Raw genomic sequence first — 20,657 nt, 5'->3', positions numbered from 1 at the left:
CATCTAAGAGCATCCACAATGGGATGATTTTGAAGTACTTGATATGATACTTTCTTGATAAGTTAAGTGCTAGATGTTCACAATGGATATAATGGAGTGTATTTTAAGTACTTGAAATGTTACTTTTTTGATAAGTATAGCGCTACATGCACACAATGGGTGAAAAATGACGCTTGAAAATTTAGTTGTGGAAAAATGATACTTGAGAGTTGGAGTATGTATATAGTTGATGAATAGTGAAGAGAGAGATGATAAAAAGGAAGAAAGAGGTGATGAAAAGGAAGAGAGAGATGATAAAAAGGAAGAAAGAGAAGATGAAAAAGGAAGAGAGAGATATGAAAAGGAAGAAAGAGATGATAAAAAGGAAGAGAGAGAAAATAGAGAAAGTGAGTATGGAGTGTTGGAATGTATGAAGTGTTGATGAATAGTGTATATTGTGAGATTTAATCATCCAATTAAATTGTGCCACGTAGGATAAAGGAGGAGAGAGAGAATAATTTTGAAGTGCTTAATATTTCAAGCATCACTGTGGATGCTCTAACTACATACCTAGCCTGATATTACCCATATTTTCGTTTACTTTTCATCCTCTGACACACTCTTTTCGATAAAGACTTTTACCCTACCAATTGTCCAAAAGAACACAAATTGTTGACTCAATTTTCAAGATAGATACTCTAAATAACCCTCTCCCACCTCTGAGAAAGGGGATGCTTATTTTACAGATGAGAAACACTTAGCCTACCTCCGACTGAAGATTCAGCCCAAACACCTCCACTCGCTGATTTCCAACCCACAATCATTTTCTTCATCTACATCACTGACTTGATCGTCGGAGCCCTACAATCGATACCCCCAGTTCGTCTTAGAGCATTTCATGGCTCTTTCTCTCGTGAAGATTTGTAGGAATCAAGGTTACATACAATCCCCACGTCACCAACAAGGCAACAGCTGATTTTTAAACGATTGTGGAAATTGCTCCTACAATAATTCACACGGACGCCCCACAAATCACTGAACAATTCAACTAACAAAAAAAAAGAAGAAGCAAATTTCCTCCAGCGTGATGACTGAACAAGAATTCATCAATAGCAAGATCAACGGAAGGGAACAAAAACAACTAAAACAAGCACAATATTCCTAATTGTTGGGAAATTAGACTCACTCTCCTCCTTGACATATTAATCAACACGATAATAGAGAAATTGAAACTAAGAAAAGCAACAATCACAACACAAGATTTGCGTGAAAAACCTCCAAGCTTGGAGGAAAAACCACGGCTATTGTTGAAAGACAACCAAGAAAAAACTTCACTATATAGAAAATTTGTACAATCATACACCAATAATTTCCTCTCACCAAGAAACCCAACAATACCCAAGAGCCCAAGAGATTACATAAGCCCCAATTTAGCCTATATCTCTAACACCCTATTTCTTGAATCTCTAACCGACAGAAACCTAGGTTAAACTCGAGAGATACACCACAAAGTTATCACTCTTTGCTCTTCTGTCAAACCTTTGATTTCTCTCTACCATGAGCTTTCACTACTCATGCACAAACCCCACCACAAAGTCATACCTGACAATCGCATAGCCCCCATGGCAGCATAGCTCGCCTCCGCTGCACTGCCCACACGGCTCTCCCCTCTGCCCACTCGATACTACAACAAAACCTGTGCTTCCTTCACACACGGTTCTCATCTCGCATATAAAGAGAAAAACACTCCCAATCCACCTATCCCACGTAAGAGAAACTCAACCAATCATTACACTTTGTATTGAAATACAATACTGAAAGTTGTAACTTTCATTAACTCGCAAGTAAGCCGTTAGTTAAATGACAATCATCTTGCATGTAAAGATATCACCCATCCATTAGGACGTGGATTTGAAGACTATCCCCTCTCCAAACCCCTGTTTAAAAAAAAAAAGAAATAATGCTTGAGATCCCCAAAAGTGATCCCAAAATATGCCCATTTAATGTGGAATATTGAATGTGAATTGGGCCCTACATGTGTGTTTTTAATTAATGATCATTTTAATGTCACATCAATTTGGGGGACTTTTGAGGTCTCTAGCATTGTAAAAAAAAAACTTCTATCAACTCTTCTCTTCAAGTGGGTCCCACGTGGTCTCATGTGTTCTCTTCAACCATGGGGACTTAGAACAATTCTGTCCGTGTCTTAGAGCTCAAACTTTACAATTTTCTGATCAAATCCAACACTAATATATTAAATGGAATAAACAAAAAATCTAGTAAGGAAAATAAAACTGATTTGAAGAGAAGAAGGAGAGAACCTTACGAAGCGGCAGGTTTGGAAAAGGAATAGAAATCAGAATCGAAATTGCCGAACAGCCAGATAGGGAGAGACTTTGCAGCAGCAGGATTGAAAAACATAAGTTGGGTTCTTTTCACATTATTCTTCGACTATTTTGTCGTATTTTTTTTTTCGAAAATGCTAAATGACCCAATTTTTTCTTTAATCCAAATTGTCCCAAGTCTATGTGTCATTGTCACATAATAATGTTGTTATGACATATGTGCTAACATGATAACTTTTTTGAAAATCAAATTTCCCTTTCTTCTCTCTATTCTCTTTTGTTTAAAATTTGAAAATAAAACATTCCCTCTTTTATTTCTCACTTTCCTTTTCTCTCACACTTCCATTATTTCATTACATCTCATTTAATCACAAATAGACAAGTAAATCATTCATATTCACGAATTACATTGAAAAGAATGATATTATATCGTTTTTTTTTTTGCTAAGAATGAATGATATTACATTGGTTTTTTGCCATACAAATATATGATTACATTGCTTTTTTGCACACAGGCATGCGATTACATTGTTTTTTTATCAAATTTTCAAAACAATGTAAATTATCAAATTCATCAAAACAATGTAATTTTCAGAACAAATGTAAATTGCCAAATTTATCAAAACAATGTAATTGATGCAATGATGGTGTTAGTAAACCCGTTGATCCGTAAGTGAATACCAGGGTAAACCCACTCAATTCCGTTGATCCAATGGATGCCGAAATCAAGCCCTCAATTCTCGTTGAATTCTAGGAATGCCCAAGAATTGGAAAGAAAAACTTGTATATCAAGTCTTAATATTTCATTCAAAAACTAACTTTGCCTTCTAGAGGCTACATGCATAAATACTCGAGCATATGAGGTTTAAACAACCTTTTTGGAAACAAGATAATAATGAGCTAATAATGGCCAACAATAAAGGAATAATAAAATGCTAAATTAACGGAAGAGACATGATGTAAATATTCTTGATCCTGTGATTGCAGTAATAGCCTTGCAGTCTGTTGAATTGAAGAAATAGATAATCCCCTCCTTAATTCATGTGCCTGTCATAGCTCTCCATGAATGCGTGGGCCATGTGGGCTACATCAGTAACTTACATTGTTATAACATTGTTTTTTTCCACACATACTTGCTTTTACATTGTTTTCAAAACAATGTCATTTCCAGAATAGACAAATATAAGATCGAAAAAAATGTAGTGATAAACCAGCAAAGAATAACAAGGTAGTGAACGCCCTTGAACAAACTCGGGGAACCATGAAAGCACACTTATTAGCTGCAGTATATAACTTTTCTTTGCGCATAACAGTTAGGATTTCACGGAGGTGTTGAACATGCAAGTTAGGTGTAGCACTATAAACCAAGATGTCATCAAAATAAACCACAACTGATTTACCGATGTATGACCGTAGAATATGATTCATAAAGCGCATGAATGTGCTGGGCGCATTGGAAAGCCCAAAAGGCATGACTAACCATTCATACAGCCCCTCACGGGTTTTGAAGGCCGTCTTCCACTCATCCCCCGGGCGAATACGGATTTGGTGTTATCCACTCTGCAGATCAAGTTTGCTAAAAAAAACAGCGCCACTCAATTGATCTAATAGGTTATCAAGTCGAGGAATAGGAAATCGATACCTGACCGTGATTTTGTTGATGACCCTGCTGTCTACACACATTCTCCATGTTCCATCTTTTTTTGGAGTGAGTAGTGCTGGTACAGAACAAGGACTAAGACTCTCTTTGATATGTCCTTTCTCCAATAGCTCTTCCACTTGGCCCCGTAACTCCTCATGCTTCGTTGGACTCATCCGATAGCGAGGTCGATTCGGTAAAGATGCCCCTGGAATAAGGTCAATGTGGTGCTGAACACTCCCTAATGGAGGCAGAGTATCAGGTTGAGTGTTTGGAAACACATCACGGAACTCGGCTAATAATTTTTGTACTGGTTCAGGTGGATCTTGTGTAGTGTGAACCATTTCTTTTGTAATCAGCATATATAGCACATTATTTTCTTGAAACTCACTTTCGAACTGGGCCATAGATAGTAAATTAGGTCCTTCCATGGTTGTGGATGTCGTTTGTAGTGCATCTTCATTACTGGGAATTAACACAATCTTTGTAGCTTCAAACATAAAAGAGTAAGTATTCCTCCTCCCATCATGTACAACACAGCGATCGAACTGTCACGGTCTACCAAGGAGTAAGTGGCACGCATCCATAATGATTAGATCACACCACACTCTGTCTCGATATTTTGTTCCAACAGAAAATGAGACGCGACAGCGCTTCGTAACCGTAACTTCACTCCCCTTCTTCAACCAAGTGAGTTTGTATGGCTTTGGGTGTTCCTCCACTTGTAAATTTAGCTTTTGTACTGCCACCTCTGAGATGACATTCTCGCAGCTGCCAGAGTCAACGATAAAGCTGCAAATATTGCCTCCAATGGTGCATGTGGATTGGAAAACATTATTGCGTAACCACTCAGTTCCTTCCGAAGCACGAGGTGTGTAGTACGCCCGTTTAATGACCAGCAATGGTCCCTGATCTCCTTTGACCATCTCCTCAACTGGACCATTGTAATCCTCTAAGTCGGGATCATACCGTGGTTCTTGAGATTCCAAAAACTCCTCCAACTCCAGAAGCAATCCTTTTCCAGTTCTTTTCGGACAGTCCGCCATGCGATGACCCACTTCCCCACACTTGAAACACCTTATACTACCAGTACGTCCCGCAAGTGGTTGAGGTTGCGGACCAATAAGAACTGGCGCATTTCCCACTGGACAAGGGTTTGGCGTAGTTGTGAAGCCGTGTCCGCTACTATTGCCTGCTCCCCAAGCATTTCTTGTGCCTTTATACGACTCAGCTGCTTCTCTAATTGTTTGGCTCATTGGAAAGCTTCGGAGACTGTATATAGATCAAACAAATTAACCACATCCTGGAGTTGAATAGGCAATCCACCAATATAACGAGAGACCAATTGTTCTTCCGTCTCGGCAAGATCATTACGAGCCACCAACTGATAGAATTCTTTGGTATAGTCATCCACTGAGCGAGACTCCATCGTTAGATTTTGCAATTGTTGATAAAGGGTCCGGGTATAATTGTGCTGCAAGAAAGTGCCACGCATATATTTCTTAAGCTTCTCCCACGATACGATTTTGCCCTTGCCCTGCCTCTTCCTACTCAATTTGAGCTGCTGCCACCAAGCAGAGGCGCGGCCCCGGAACCGAGTTCCTATCAATGCCACCTTCTTATATTCTGGGACCTCCTTAAAGTCCAGGACTTCTTCCACCGCATTGATCGAATTTAGGGATATCAATCTTCAACCCATTCGCCCACCTCTGTGATTTATACTGATTGACAGGACGATGGTCTCGAGATCGGGGTGGAACAAGCGGATTGTGCCAGCCACCATCTTCCTCTAACGCTTCGTCATCGGATGATGGTACATCGTCACCACGTGGTGCTAGCAGACGAGGACCCTCATTCTATAGAACCAGTGCGGCTGCCAGCTGCCTTGACAACTCCTCGATCTGTTGTTGCATCCGAGCAATGTCATCACGGTGATAGATATCCACCACAGGTACCTCAGCTCCAGCACGTCTCCTAAGTGCCTTCAGCAAGAACCGCTCCTAAACCTCTGATACCAACTGATGCAATTACAGCGTGATGGTGTTAGTAAACCCGTTGATCCGCAAGTGAATACCAGGGTAAACCCACTCAATTCCGTTGATCCAATGGATGCCGAAATCAAGCCCTCAATTCTCGTTGAATTCTAGGAATGCCCAAGAATTGGAAAGAAAAACTTGTATATCAAGTCTTAATATTTCATTCAAAAACTGACTCTGCCTTCTGGAGGCTACATGCATAAATACTCGAGCATATGAGGTTTAAACAACCTTTTTGGAAACAAGATAATAATGAGCTAATAATGGCCAACAATAAAGGAATAATAAAATGCTAAATTAACGGAAGAGACATGATGTAAATATTCTTGATCCTGTGATTGCAGTAATAGCCTTGCAGTATGTTGAATTGAAGAAATAGATAATCCCGTCCTTAATTCATGTGCCTGTCATATCTCTCCATGAATGCGTGGGCCATGTGGGCTACATCAGTAATTTACATTGTTATAACATTGTTTTTTTCCACACATACTTGCTTTTACATTATTTTCAAAACAATGTCATTTCCAGAATAGACAAATATAAGATCGAAAAAAATGTAGTGATAAACCAGCAAAGAATAACAAGGTAGATACATTGTGCCTATTCATTCAAATAGTTGTCAAACATAGTGCTACATTGTTTTCTATACAGTGTATCTTCCAAAATATGCAAAAAAAAAAAGCAAGAAAAAAAATTACGTTGTTGTTGGAGGTGGCTAGAGACATTGCTGGAGGTGGAGGTGACCGGAGATGAAGTTGGAGGTGGTTGGAAGCTCATGCACGACAATTACATAAACAATGTATTTTGCTTGGGTTGTCAGATTTCGATAGCTTTTCAGCCGAAAAATGTGTGGGTAAGGTGCGCGTCGATGTGTGGAGTCCAAATATGGGGTCAGTTGCCGAAGACATCGTTGGAGGTGACCGGGTCAACGCGATTTGTGCCGCGGTGACCTCCGTTCTTTGGGTTATTTTTTCTAACGATACGAGCGGAAATGAGTGGGATAGAGGGTCGAAGAATGATCGTTGTGGTCAGACGCTTTTGTTCGGTGGATTGACAGCTCTGATTGGTGGTTAGTGGTGGTGGGTTGTCTCCGTGAGAGTGAGAGAACAAAGAGAGGAGAGAGAATGTGGAAGGTAGAAGAAAGAGAAAGTGATAGGTATTGTTTAAATAAGAGTGAAATGCTGATGTGGATTGATGGTGTGGCATGCCACATGGGATTGGGTTGAATTGAGACCAATTTTATTAGGCCATTTAGTAGTATCGATTTTTTTAGAGGGTTAAAGGATGGGCTTCTTAAAAGGTGGGCTCTGGCTTCGTAAAAAATTTAGTAAAGTTACAACATGTCCCACTGTAAACCAATTTTTAAGTATCAAAAATTTTTATTTTTATTTTAAAAAAGACAAATGTGTAGTATTTATTCTAACGAATCCAACGATATAATCTTTGTGTGGAACAAAAATAAAATTCAATATGATAAAGATGTGACAATTTTAGACCATCAGATATAAATTCAAAATATTCTATGTGTTTGATCGAGATGAATTTGATTTTTGTTTTGAACAAAAAATGTATTGTTGGGTTCGTTACGACGAATACAAGAAATTTATGATTTTTAAAAATGAAAATAAAAATTGTTGATGCCTAAAAAATGGATTACAATGGGACTTGCTGTAAGCCAATTTTTAGGTATAAAAAATGTTTACTTTATTTTAAAAAAGATAAATATGTAGTATTTATTCTAACGTATCCAAGATATAATCTTTGTGTGAAACAAAAATCAAATTCAATATGAAAAAGACGTGACAATTTTAGATCGTCGGATTTGAGTTCTATGTGTTTGATCGCGATGAAAAAGAAATTTATGATTTTAAAAATAAAAAAAAAATTGTTGATGCCTAAAAAAGGGATTACAACGAGACCTATTGTAATTTTATTACAGCAGGTACCCGACATCCTTAAAATGTGGGCTAAAGGATGGGCTTCTTAAATGAATTGCAGAACCCCAAATCCTTTTTTAAAGGTTTGGTTTAGAATATAATCCAACGTCCATCATCCGCAATGATTTAAAATAACTCAACAAAACAATTTAACAACATTCTGTACGCCTAACATTGCTATGCAGGGATCCGGGGCTTTGCAATTGTTCAAAATTTGAAATTCACATCCAACAACTTAGAGGTTTATCACATCACTCAACCTGCCAACCGTATTTTTTTTACACCACATCATTCTGTCATATTATTCCTACTCCGTTAGATACGAATTTCAAACTCTAGTCAAATTACAGAGTTCCTCCATTCGCGTAGTATATACATAGTGTATATTATAATTATTGCAACAAGCAGCTCCCCCACGTGTCCTGGTCATCGTTGATCATGTTTGTATGAACAATTGTATATTGCAAACTAACAACTAACAGGGTCGAGGGTGTTGATCACAATTCACATCTCATATAATAATCAACACATGTTCTACCCCATAGAATTTGGAGATCATATTTCTAGATTCAAGAATTTGTTTACGTAGAATTTTAAAAAAAAGTGCATGAAGTACATAAAATTCTTAATTAGAATCGTTACTCACCATCCACATAAACTTAGATCCCGTACATATAATATATGTGAACTCATAAATAACTTATGGAAAATACAAGAACACAAAAAAATAAAAAAAATAAAACCCACGAATATTCAAAGTTTGTTGGAAATTTTGAACACCTTCCAACAAAAACGTAACAACATTTCTAAATTAATTCTTTATATATATATATATATATATGCATGTATGTATATATGTGTATATATATAACCCTATCGAAGTCAACTTTGAAGACATATATATATATATATGACTATATAGGCTATGCGATGCACAAGCAAACCCTAGAGTTGCGACAAGTAATTACCTCAACCAGTATAGTTATGGAAGCAAATCTATTAAAATCAAAAAATTAATTAACCAAATCTTTAAAAGATTATATAACTATATATAACCAAACCTTTAAAAAAACAAAAGGTGACGAACTATTACATATACTTTTGAAAACAATGGTCTCGCAGCTACACGTAAACAACATAACGTGTGATCATCACATTCAAATCATATTTTATTTTGATCAAACTAAGGCAAGTGTCGTCATGGCATAATCTCGCAAACCATTATCGTAATCTCTTGATGAAATGTCATCTAGACACCAAACAGGGGAACACGCAGTAAGATCATGCATTGTTACGTTTTTAAGTAAAACATTTTTTAACATCAAATAATACGATCGAATCGAATGTGGATTAGAACAGATTAACGTACATATTCTTCTAGAGTTTTTAAGTAAAAGAATGTGAAATTGTAAGACAGACAAGCAAGCAAGGCAACAATATATTGACCATAATAAAATAATATTTGACCAAACCCTCTGCTGTTAGATGGAAGGTTGATGGATCTAACACCTGATTGTCAATGACTTTTTGAAACTTTGATTTCTCACATTATACTGATCAAGTGCAAGCTAAACAATCTAGTGCAGATGAAGCAACTTGGGTTAGGACAATTGTCAAAGGAAGAGACTGCAAGTAAGGTTGAGATGGGACAGTTGACTTCAAATTTTGGAAAGAAGACGGTACACCTGTGATTGGACCTCTATTTTGAGGTTCTAATGTCCTTTAATTAGGATGTTTTAGCACTTAGTTAATGTATTTGATTGCATTTTAGCTTAATTTTACACTTACAAATGTTTCCCCTTGGTTTTGTAGGAATCGGACCTTGTTCGGGCAAGTTGGAGCACTTTTTGGGCACTTTTTGCTGTGAGGTGTCGGGACACTTCCCAAGGTGTCCGGACACCTGTCCGGACACCTGTCCGGACACCCGTCCGGACGCTTTCTTCACAAATTGAGGCAGAGGCTTCAAAGTTGATGGACGCATGAAGTGTCCGGACACCCGTCCGGACACCTACGGCGAATCTGCAATTTTCTGCACCGAAATTTTAAGGGCACTTAGGGTAAATCATGTATGTAACCAATGGGAAACGATTTTATAAGGGTAGTTAGGTATTTTCTATTGTAAAAAGAGAAGAAAACCCTAAAATTGGGTCTTCCTTCACACAATTGATCTCCTCCAACTTCTTGCCTCCATTGTTTTTCTCTCTCTTTCTCTCTCTAGGATTTTACTTAGTTCTTGTGATCTTGTTTGTAAACATTGGTTTTCATCTATAAAATTGATGTTTATTCTCATTATAATGAGTGGCTAAGTTCTCTTTCTAGTTTCTAGTCCCGAACGGTGGGTGCAAGGTTTCGATTACTCAAGGTATGCTCAAAGAATCGTAGCTTCGATTTCTCTCTTTTAATTTCGTGATAGTTGTGTGATTGGATCTATGGGAATGACATATTTGATTGTATTCTTGGATTGTATAGTCTAGGGATTGCATCTAATGTGTTCGATTGAGAATTGTTAAACCCATTGCATGATTTCCTTAATTAATTGAGTTTTTCATTGCATAGCTATTAATTATGTGTATTGATGATGGGGTTTTGGGTTAATTTAGGAATGTGCATGGGAGAGTTATGGTTAATTGATCTTTGAGTGTGAAACTAGGGTGTTAGCCAAGCCGAGCCCCAAGGGGGAACATTAATCCATAATATTAGGTGCTTATCCCTTTGCGTTCATCGTAGATTAAGAGACCCGATGGCCTACATGCATGAATTGAAGTCTTATATCCCAATTCTCTTTGCATATGCATGATTGATAGTATCACACAATGCATTGTGTATGGTTGTGTGTGTTTGCAATGATACCTTGAGTATGAGAACCGAGTAGCCACCGGGACGGACTAGAGACTAGGTTTTTTTAATTAATTGTTTTAAATCCACTTTGTGCTCACTTTGATTACAAAATCGCTTATGCTACCGAGTCATTCGGCCCATTTCTTTTACTTGCTTTTATTTGATATTCATTGTGTTTATTAGTGTTAGCTAGTCATTTGCATATCATTCACTTCAAATTTGCATTGCTTCCTCGTGGATCGATACCGGACTCACCGGTTTATTACTTGACGATACCCTACACTTGGGGTAAGTACACACACACACTTAGGTGTCGGTCAAGTTTTTGGCGCCGTTGCCGGGGAAGCGAGTGTCAAAGAAGGAGCTGGGTGGCTTGTAGACGCTAGCTTTATGCTATTAAACACCATCAAATAAGGAAGGAGCACGGTCACGCTTCAAGGGTAACTTCGTTCCTCCCTTTTTACTTGCTTTCTAGTGTAGTTGATTTAGTGTAGTTGTTGAAAAGAGCGGAAAAACCTTTGTGAGGAGAACTTGGCGGATGGGGCTAACTTAGATTCCTGTGGGCGATGGATGCCACCTTGTTTGCTGATTGGTAGTGATACGTTGTTTGAGAGAGCTTTGCGCATTTTACTTTCTATCACTACTTGCTACATCTTGGTGTGTTATTGTTCCTAAGGTTGATCGTTGTTCTATTCCTATTTTTTGCTCTCGTTCTTGGTAGTTCCTTGATTGAAAATCTTGTGTTACTTGACGTGATTGATTGCTACTTTTGTGTGCTACTTGCTATTGTTCCTTGCCATCATGTCTCAACCTAGGGATAATGTTAGTGGGCATGGGTCTAATAGAGATGGGATAGGTGGTGATATAAATGTGAGTGATGCGGGGAGTGTACGTGGGGGTGATATGAATCTTGATGCATTGCGTCGTCTTTTGCAACATGTGAACATTGATGAATTAATGAATCCTGTGCAAGGGCAAGATGCCCAAAATTTGCCAAATGTTCCAGTTGAGCATGCTTTGCAAAATGCACCTCAACCACTTCAACACGACAATGCGGTGCAATTTGCCCCACAAAATGTCTACCAACCTCCCAATATGCCTCCCGCATACCATATGCCTCCCCCATATAACTATGTGCATCCCATGTATTACAATATGCCTCAAATGCCACAAGTGCCACAATATGCTCCTTTTGGGCAAAACTTTCATGCACCTCCTCCTATGGAGTACCTTCATGCCCAAGCCCAAGAGCATCGCACTTTGAGGGAGCTTACACATCCTGCAAGGCAAACCCAACCTTCTTGCATCATCATGCCACCGAACCAACAAAATGTGAGCCTTAAACCATCCATGTTCCAAATGATTCCCAAATTCCATGGAATGGAATCGGAACGACCATATTCACATGTGCGTGATTTTGAATCGGTGTGTACTACTTTTGGTGATGTCACATGCTCACAAGAAATTTTGAGACTCAAACTTTTTCCATTCTCTTTGAAGGATCATGCAAAACAATGGTTTGAGAACTTACGCCCCCAATCCATTGCGACTTGGGTGGCAATGCAAGAAGAATTTCTCAACAAATATTTTCCTTCCCACCGTACCATCTCTTACCAAACACAAATCATGAACTTTCATTGCAAAGAACATGAAACCTTCTTCCAAGCTTGGGAGAGGTTTAAAGATTTGTTGTTTATGTGCCCTCACCATGGATTTCAAAAATTTCAAATTGTGAATTTTTTCCACAAATCATTGACTCCATCTTTGAAGAAATTGGTCTCCACCATGACTCAAGGTGATTTTTTGAATAGGGATGCCAATGAAGCATTCACTTTCTTTGATGGGTTGGCGGAGGAATCTCGATCTTGGGAAGCTCCTCCACTAACCCGACATGATGTTGTGCCAAACTCTAGTGGCAAGTTTGTTTTGAATGAAAATGAGGATGTGCATGCTAAACTTGCTTTGTTGTCCAAGAAATTGGAGTCCTTAGAGTCACAAAAGGCCCCTATAAATGTGGTTGGTGTTGATGAACAAGTTGCTTGTACTTTGTGTGAAAGTAGGGATCATAGGACGGATGAGTGTAATGCTCTACCGGCTTGTAAGGAAGTCCTATTTGGGCAAGGTTACAATGGGAACAATTCTCAAAACTTTAGAAAGCCCTACCCTACTAATAACCAAGGCAACAATTCTTACAATGAGAATTACCCTTGGAGGAATCATCCAAACTTTGGGTGGAGGAATAATGGGAATGCTCAATCTCAATCACTCCCCACTCCACCCCAACAACAATTGCCTCCTCCAAGTGTTGCACAACCAACTCAACAACCTTATATTCCACCTCCTAAGAGGTCTCTTGAAGACACTCTTAACATTTTCATGCAAGCCCAAATAGGGGAGAATCAAAAGGCCAACAAATTTCAAGAACAAACCAATAGGGCCATTGAGGATATTAAGAGTCAAATCACTAAGGTTACGCAAGCTCTCACAACCTATGAAAAGGGAAAATTTCCGGCTCAACCTTACCCCAATCCTTCAAAGCAAGCCAATTTGATAAATTCACCTAGTGGGAGTAGGGAGGTTAGTGGACATGAGCAAGTGCAATCCATTCTTACTTTAAGGGGTGGACGAGTTGTGGATAGACCTATACCCTTTGAGAATAGTGACAAAAATGATGTGGTGCAAGACTTTGGTGATGGTGTGAAAGAGAAAGAGGAAGAGAAAAGTGAAACTGAGAAAATTTTGTTTGGTGAAAAAAGAGTTAAGCAACAAAGAGACCGCGAGGATAAAGTAGAGCCTACCAAGGAGAGTGAGTACATCCCCAAGATACCCTTTCCCCAAAGGCTAAGAAATACCACCAATGAGGCATTGCATAAGGAGATGTTTGAGCTATTTAAACAAGTTAAGATCAATATACCTCTCTTAGATGCCATTAAGCAAATACCCTCTTATGCCAAGTTTCTTAAGGATTTGTGTACGGTGAAGAGGAAATTAAATGTTAAGGAGAAAGCTTTTCTAGCAGAGCAAGCAAGCTCTATTATTCAAACCAACACCCTCCCTAAGTACAAAGACCCCGGTTGCCCTACTATCTCATGTGTCATAGGGAACCATAGGGTAGAGCAAGCATTGTTAGACTTGGGGGCAAGTGTGAATCTCCTTCCGTACACAATCTATCAAAAATTGGGGTTAGGAGAATTGAAACCCACTAGGATTACCCTACAATTAGCCGATAGATCCGTTAGGGTTCCTAGAGGTATTGTTGAAGATGTGTTAGTACAAGTGGACAATTTTTACTATCCCGTGGATTTCATTGTGTTAGATACTCAACCTCCCACTAGCTTTAGCACTTCCATTCCGGTCATTTTAGGTCGCCCATTCCTAGCAACTTCCAATGCCTTAATCAATTGTAGGAGTGGGGTGCTACAACTTTCTTTTGGGAATATGACCATGGAAATGAATATCTTTAGTGTGACAAAGGTTATGGGTGAGTGTGAGGATATAAGGGATGTCGATTTTATCCATGCCCATGTTGAGGATAATTTGGAGTTAACCCTTGCAAAGGATTCGGTTGAAGGTGTGCTAGCATTGGGTGCGAAACTTAGTCAACCTTTGTGTGAGAAAGATGACATTGAGGAATTAGAGCCTCATACACTTAGAGTTGAATCATCCCAAGTGTATCCACCAAGACCGGAAAGAAAACCTTTAGTAAGTGGAGTGAAAAAGTCTCCAAAACGCCACTTTGTTCCAAAAGTCCTTGAAAAAGTTAGGAGGGTGTGGCGGCCCAAATCTCGGGTACAATTTTTTCCCGAAGATTTGAGGACCAATGAGAATGGACCTTTAGATGTTCGTCATGTTCCTCAACATGGAAGTAGTGATTTTGAGGACACTAGTGGAGGAAAAGTGTTTAAGGTGAATGACCAATGTTTGCTACCATTCATGGAGAACTTTGATGCTTTGGTTGTTCCCCGGGATCTAAAGGATCCCACCCCCACCTAGTTGTGGGAGACTCCACCCTTGTATCATAGTATGGTTGTGATTAGTTTTGGTTTAATTTCAATTTTTGTGTGTGTTTTGTATGCTCACAATCTATTTCACAATTTCCGCACCTTGTGCACTCATTGAAGTTGGGGGGTGAGAATTGTGCAATGGTTGTGTGTTATGTTGTGATTTTCTTACCCTTAATTTTGGTGTGTTTTTGTATGTTCACAATGCATTTCACAATTTGTTCTTGCCTTGTTTTCCATTCTTGACATTGGGGACAATGTCTCATTTAAGTTGGGGGGTGAGGGAATTGTGAATCCATTGTGAAACTTGCTTTATTTTGGTGTGCTTTTCTGAATATCAAAAATTTGAAAATTTGGAAGAAAAAAAAGTCTTGTTGTGTCATGCTTGGATAGTGTGGTTGGTATTAACTTTTTCAGGACATGCTTCGTTTCTCATGATTCTGACCACTTTTGAAGAGTATGGTATGACTTCCTACCCTCTATCCTATTGTGTTGTGCTTTGTTGTTCATACATGCTAGATGGACTTTAGGAGGGGACGGGTAGGTGCTTTTGGGGATTCACTACCAATTTGACTGTTAATTTCTTATTCTTGTTCACACGTGCAAGTGTAGAGTAGGTTCCTTGGTTTCTTTTGCTAAATCGATGCATGTGATTGAGTGGGATGACTATGATCAATCTTTCTTGGGATGATTGGGACCAAGCTTGATATCAAAATTGTGTAGTTGAGCAGACATCTTGGCATTAAAGCATTTGTATGACTGTGTTTTTGGATCCTTTTGTCTGAAAAATTACCTTTTTACCCTTCTCATTCTTTTGAGCCATTCTTCATTGATACACATTGGGTTTCGGGTGATGTATTTCATTGATATTCATTTGACATCTTATGCGCGTGTTCTTCAATAGCTTTGCATCCATTACATTTGATTACTGAGAAGTGTGATTTTTGTATTTTGCCACTTGCTTGTGAACTTAGGATTGAAGGATTCATTAGGTTGAGAGATTTGAGCCTAACCTATTCATTTGTGAGTGATTATAAGCCAAAATCTCTTTAAGCTTCTTGATTTCACTTACAAGCCTTGTGTGAGCTATTTTCCCAAATATTTCCCACCTTTGGTTGCAAGGTTGAGTAGGAGCTTGAAAAATAAATCGGTAGTGATATTACCCCTCCTTATTATGAGAAAAAATTATGAGGGTTGTTGTATAAATGATGTTATATTCAAAAAAAAAAAAAACAAAAAACAAAAAACAAAACAAAAGGAAAAAAAATGCATAGAAAAGAGAAGAAAAATATCAAAAAAAAAAAAAGAAAAAAAAAGAAAAAAGAAAAAGAAGGTGTATGCAATAAAGTTAATCCTTTGTGTGTAAAGGATGAGAAGTGTTTGAAATTGTGGTACAATGGAAGGGGTGACAAAAATGAGAATTTAGCTCACATGTTTGTACTTAACCTTACAACTTGTTACCTAGATCCAAATTCTTCCTACCTTGTCCCATGACCACATTACAACCCATTTAACCTTTTGATGAATTTGATCCAAGGTAAGCAAGTGAGTTGGTGAATGCATTAATTGCTCTTGTAGGTGATTTCTTTCTCAAAGCTATGCCCATCCAAATTATCTTTTATAAGCACATACATTTAATTCAATTGTGTAAGTCATTCACTTAGCACAATGCTTTTATGTTTTTGTGTACATTCGGGATTGGGGATTTATGAACACCAAAAGGTTCCATAACAAGGTTTTACTTGTGCAAATGTGTTGAGTTGCCTTGCGTGATTGCACATATATTTTACATAATATAAAATGTTCTTAGTCATCTTTGAGGAGATTGAGATTGGTTGTCCAAAGATTTTGCATGTTTTCGACTAGCGGGGGAATTAGGGGATTAGCTCTATTTCTTGCATGTGAGAATTTAAGAATCATTTATGGTACTTTCAAAGTAATAGTGGATCCCTTGGCAAGTGTTTGTGGGTATCGCTCTGATAAGCCCTCACGAGACTACAACTCGTCCACTGGGGTGACCTAGGGGTTTAAAGGCTTGTTGCATGCGCTAAATGCAACCGTGATGCCTACGTCAGTGAGTTAGGATTTTATTTAGTAGATTTTAGTTTTAGGTAGTGGTTTCATTGCTAGGGACTAGCAACGTCTAAGTTGGGGGGTGTGATTGGACCTCTATTTTGAGGTTCTAATGTCCTTTAATTAGGATGTTTTAGCACTTAGTTAATGTATTTGATTGCATTTTAGCTTAATTTTACACTTACAAATGTTTCCCCTTGGTTTTGTAGGAATCGGACCTTGTTCGGGCAAGTTGGAGCACTTTTTGGGCACTTTTTGCTGTGAGGTGTCGGGACACTTCCCAAGGTGTCCGGACACCTGTCCGGACACCTGTCCGGACACCCGTCCGGACGCTTTCTTCACAAATTGAGGCAGAGGCTTCAAAGTTGATGGACGCATGAAGTGTCCGGACACCCGTCCGGACACCTACGGCGAATCTGCAATTTTCTGCACCGAAATTTTAAGGGCACTTAGGGTAAATCATGTATGTAACCAATGGGAAACGATTTTATAAGGGTAGTTAGGTATTTTCTATTGTAAAAAGAGAAGAAAACCCTAAAATTGGGTCTTCCTTCACACAATTGATCTCCTCCAACTTCTTGTCTCCATTGTTTTTCTCTCTCTTTCTCTCTCTAGGATTTTACTTAGTTCTTGTGATCTTGTTTGTAAACATTGGTTTTCATCTATAAAATTGATGTTTATTCTCATTATAATGAGTGGCTAAGTTCTCTTTCTAGTTTCTAGTCCCGAACGGTGGGTGCAAGGTTTCGATTACTCAAGGTATGCTCAAAGAATCGTAGCTTCGATTTCTCTCTTTTAATTTCGTGATAGTTGTGTGATTGGATCTATGGGAATGACATATTTGATTGTATTCTTGGATTGTATAGTCTAGGGATTGCATCTAATGTGTTCGATTGAGAATTGTTAAACCCATTGCATGATTTCCTTAATTAATTGAGTTTTTCATTGCATAGCTATTAATTATGTGTATTGATGATGGGGTTTTGGGTTAATTTAGGAATGTGCATGGGAGAGTTATGGTTAATTGATCTTTGAGTGTGAAACTAGGGTGTTAGCCAAGCCGAGCCCCAAGGGGGAACATTAATCCATAATATTAGGTGCTTATCCCTTTGCGTTCATCGTAGATTAAGAGACCCGATGGCCTACATGCATGAATTGAAGTCTTATATCCCAATTCTCTTTGCATATGCATGATTGATAGTATCACACAATGCATTGTGTATGGTTGTGTGTGTTTGCAATGATACCTTGAGTATGAGAACCGAGTAGCCACCGGGACGGACTAGAGACTAGGTTTTTTTAATTAATTGTTTTAAATCCACTTTGTGCTCACTTTGATTACAAAATCGCTTATGCTACCGAGTCATTCGGCCCATTTCTTTTACTTGCTTTTATTTGATATTCATTGTGTTTATTAGTGTTAGCTAGTCATTTGCATATCATTCACTTCAAATTTGCATTGCTTCCTCGTGGATCGATACCGGACTCACCGGTTTATTACTTGACGATACCCTACACTTGGGGTAAGTACACACACACACTTAGGTGTCGGTCAAGTTTTTGGCGCCGTTGCCGGGGAAGCGAGTGTCAAAGAAGGAGCTGGGTGGCTTGTAGACGCTAGCTTTATGCTATTAAACACCATCAAATAAGGAAGGAGCACGGTCACGCTTCAAGGGTAACTTCGTTCCTCCCTTTTTACTTGCTTTCTAGTGTAGTTGATTTAGTGTAGTTGTTGAAAAGAGCGGAAAAACCTTTGTGAGGAGAACTTGGCGGATGGGGCTAACTTAGATTCCTGTGGGCGATGGATGCCACCTTGTTTGCTGATTGGTAGTGATACGTTGTTTGAGAGAGCTTTGCGCATTTTACTTTCTATCACTACTTGCTACATCTTGGTGTGTTATTGTTCCTAAGGTTGATCGTTGTTCTATTCCTATTTTTTGCTCTCGTTCTTGGTAGTTCCTTGATTGAAAATCTTGTGTTACTTGACGTGGTTGATTGCTACTTTTGTGTGCTACTTGCTATTGTTCCTTGCCATCATGTCTCAACCTAGGGATAATGTTAGTGGGCATGGGTCTAATAGAGATGGGATAGGTGGTGATATAAATGTGAGTGATGCGGGGAGTGTACGTGGGGGTGATATGAATCTTGATGCATTGCGTCGTCTTTTGCAACATGTGAACATTGATGAATTAATGAATCCTGTGCAAGGGCAAGATGCCCAAAATTTGCCAAATGTTCCAGTTGAGCATGCTTTGCAAAATGCACCTCAACCACTTCAACACGACAATGCGGTGCAATTTGCCCCACAAAATGTCTACCAACCTCCCAATATGCCTCCCGCATACCATATGCCTCCCCCATATAACTATGTGCATCCCATGTATTACAATATGCCTCAAATGCCACAAGTGCCACAATATGCTCCTTTTGGGCAAAACTTTCATGCACCTCCTCCTATGGAGTACCTTCATGCCCAAGCCCAAGAGCATCGCACTTTGAGGGAGCTTACACATCCTGCAAGGCAAACCCAACCTTCTTGCATCATCATGCCACCGAACCAACAAAATGTGAGCCTTAAACCATCCATGTTCCAAATGATTCCCAAATTCCATGGAATGGAATCGGAACGACCATATTCACATGTGCGTGATTTTGAATCGGTGTGTACTACTTTTGGTGATGTCACATGCTCACAAGAAATTTTGAGACTCAAACTTTTTCCATTCTCTTTGAAGGATCATGCAAAACAATGGTTTGAGAACTTACGCCCCCAATCCATTGCGACTTGGGTGGCAATGCAAGAAGAATTTCTCAACAAATATTTTCCTTCCCACCGTACCATCTCTTACCAAACACAAATCATGAACTTTCATTGCAAAGAACATGAAACCTTCTTCCAAGCTTGGGAGAGGTTTAAAGATTTGTTGTTTATGTGCCCTCACCATGGATTTCAAAAATTTCAAATTGTGAATTTTTTCCACAAATCATTGACTCCATCTTTGAAGAAATTGGTCTCCACCATGACTCAAGGTGATTTTTTGAATAGGGATGCCAATGAAGCATTCACTTTCTTTGATGGGTTGGCGGAGGAATCTCGATCTTGGGAAGCTCCTCCACTAACCCGACATGATGTTGTGCCAAACTCTAGTGGCAAGTTTGTTTTGAATGAAAATGAGGATGTGCATGCTAAACTTGCTTTGTTGTCCAAGAAATTGGAGTCCTTAGAGTCACAAAAGGCCCCTATAAATGTGGTTGGTGTTGATGAACAAGTTGCTTGTACTTTGTGTGAAAGTAGGGATCATAGGACGGATGAGTGTAATGCTCTACCGGCTTGTAAGGAAGTCCTATTTGGGCAAGGTTACAATGGGAACAATTCTCAAAACTTTAGAAAGCCCTACCCTACTAATAACCAAGGCAACAATTCTTACAATGAGAATTACCCTTGGAGGAATCATCCAAACTTTGGGTGGAGGAATAATGGGAATGCTCAATCTCAATCACTCCCCACTCCACCCCAACAACAATTGCCTCCTCCAAGTGTTGCACAACCAACTCAACAACCTTATATTCCACCTCCTAAGAGGTCTCTTGAAGACACTCTTAACATTTTCATGCAAGCCCAAATAGGGGAGAATCAAAAGGCCAACAAATTTCAAGAACAAACCAATAGGGCCATTGAGGATATTAAGAGTCAAATCACTAAGGTTACGCAAGCTCTCACAACCTATGAAAAGGGAAAATTTCCGGCTCAACCTTACCCCAATCCTTCAAAGCAAGCCAATTTGATAAATTCACCTAGTGGGAGTAGG

The 20,657-nt window shown here is 39.0% G+C and overlaps 2 pseudogenes; both read right to left on the bottom strand.

Moving 5' to 3' along the window:
- Positions 1-12,389: 12,389 nt before the first annotated feature.
- On the bottom strand, positions 12,390-12,489 carry LOC120008320 (annotated as a pseudogene).
- A 7,209-nt stretch (positions 12,490-19,698) lies between these two features.
- Positions 19,699-19,798, bottom strand: LOC120008319 (annotated as a pseudogene).
- Positions 19,799-20,657: the final 859 nt, after the last annotated feature.

This window comes from Tripterygium wilfordii, chromosome 10 (assembly GCF_013401445.1).
Source record: "Tripterygium wilfordii isolate XIE 37 chromosome 10, ASM1340144v1, whole genome shotgun sequence".
Lineage (NCBI taxonomy): Eukaryota > Viridiplantae > Streptophyta > Magnoliopsida > Celastrales > Celastraceae > Tripterygium > Tripterygium wilfordii.
The sequence above is the reverse complement of the archived record's forward strand: the minus strand, read 5'-3'. Positions and strand labels throughout refer to the sequence as shown.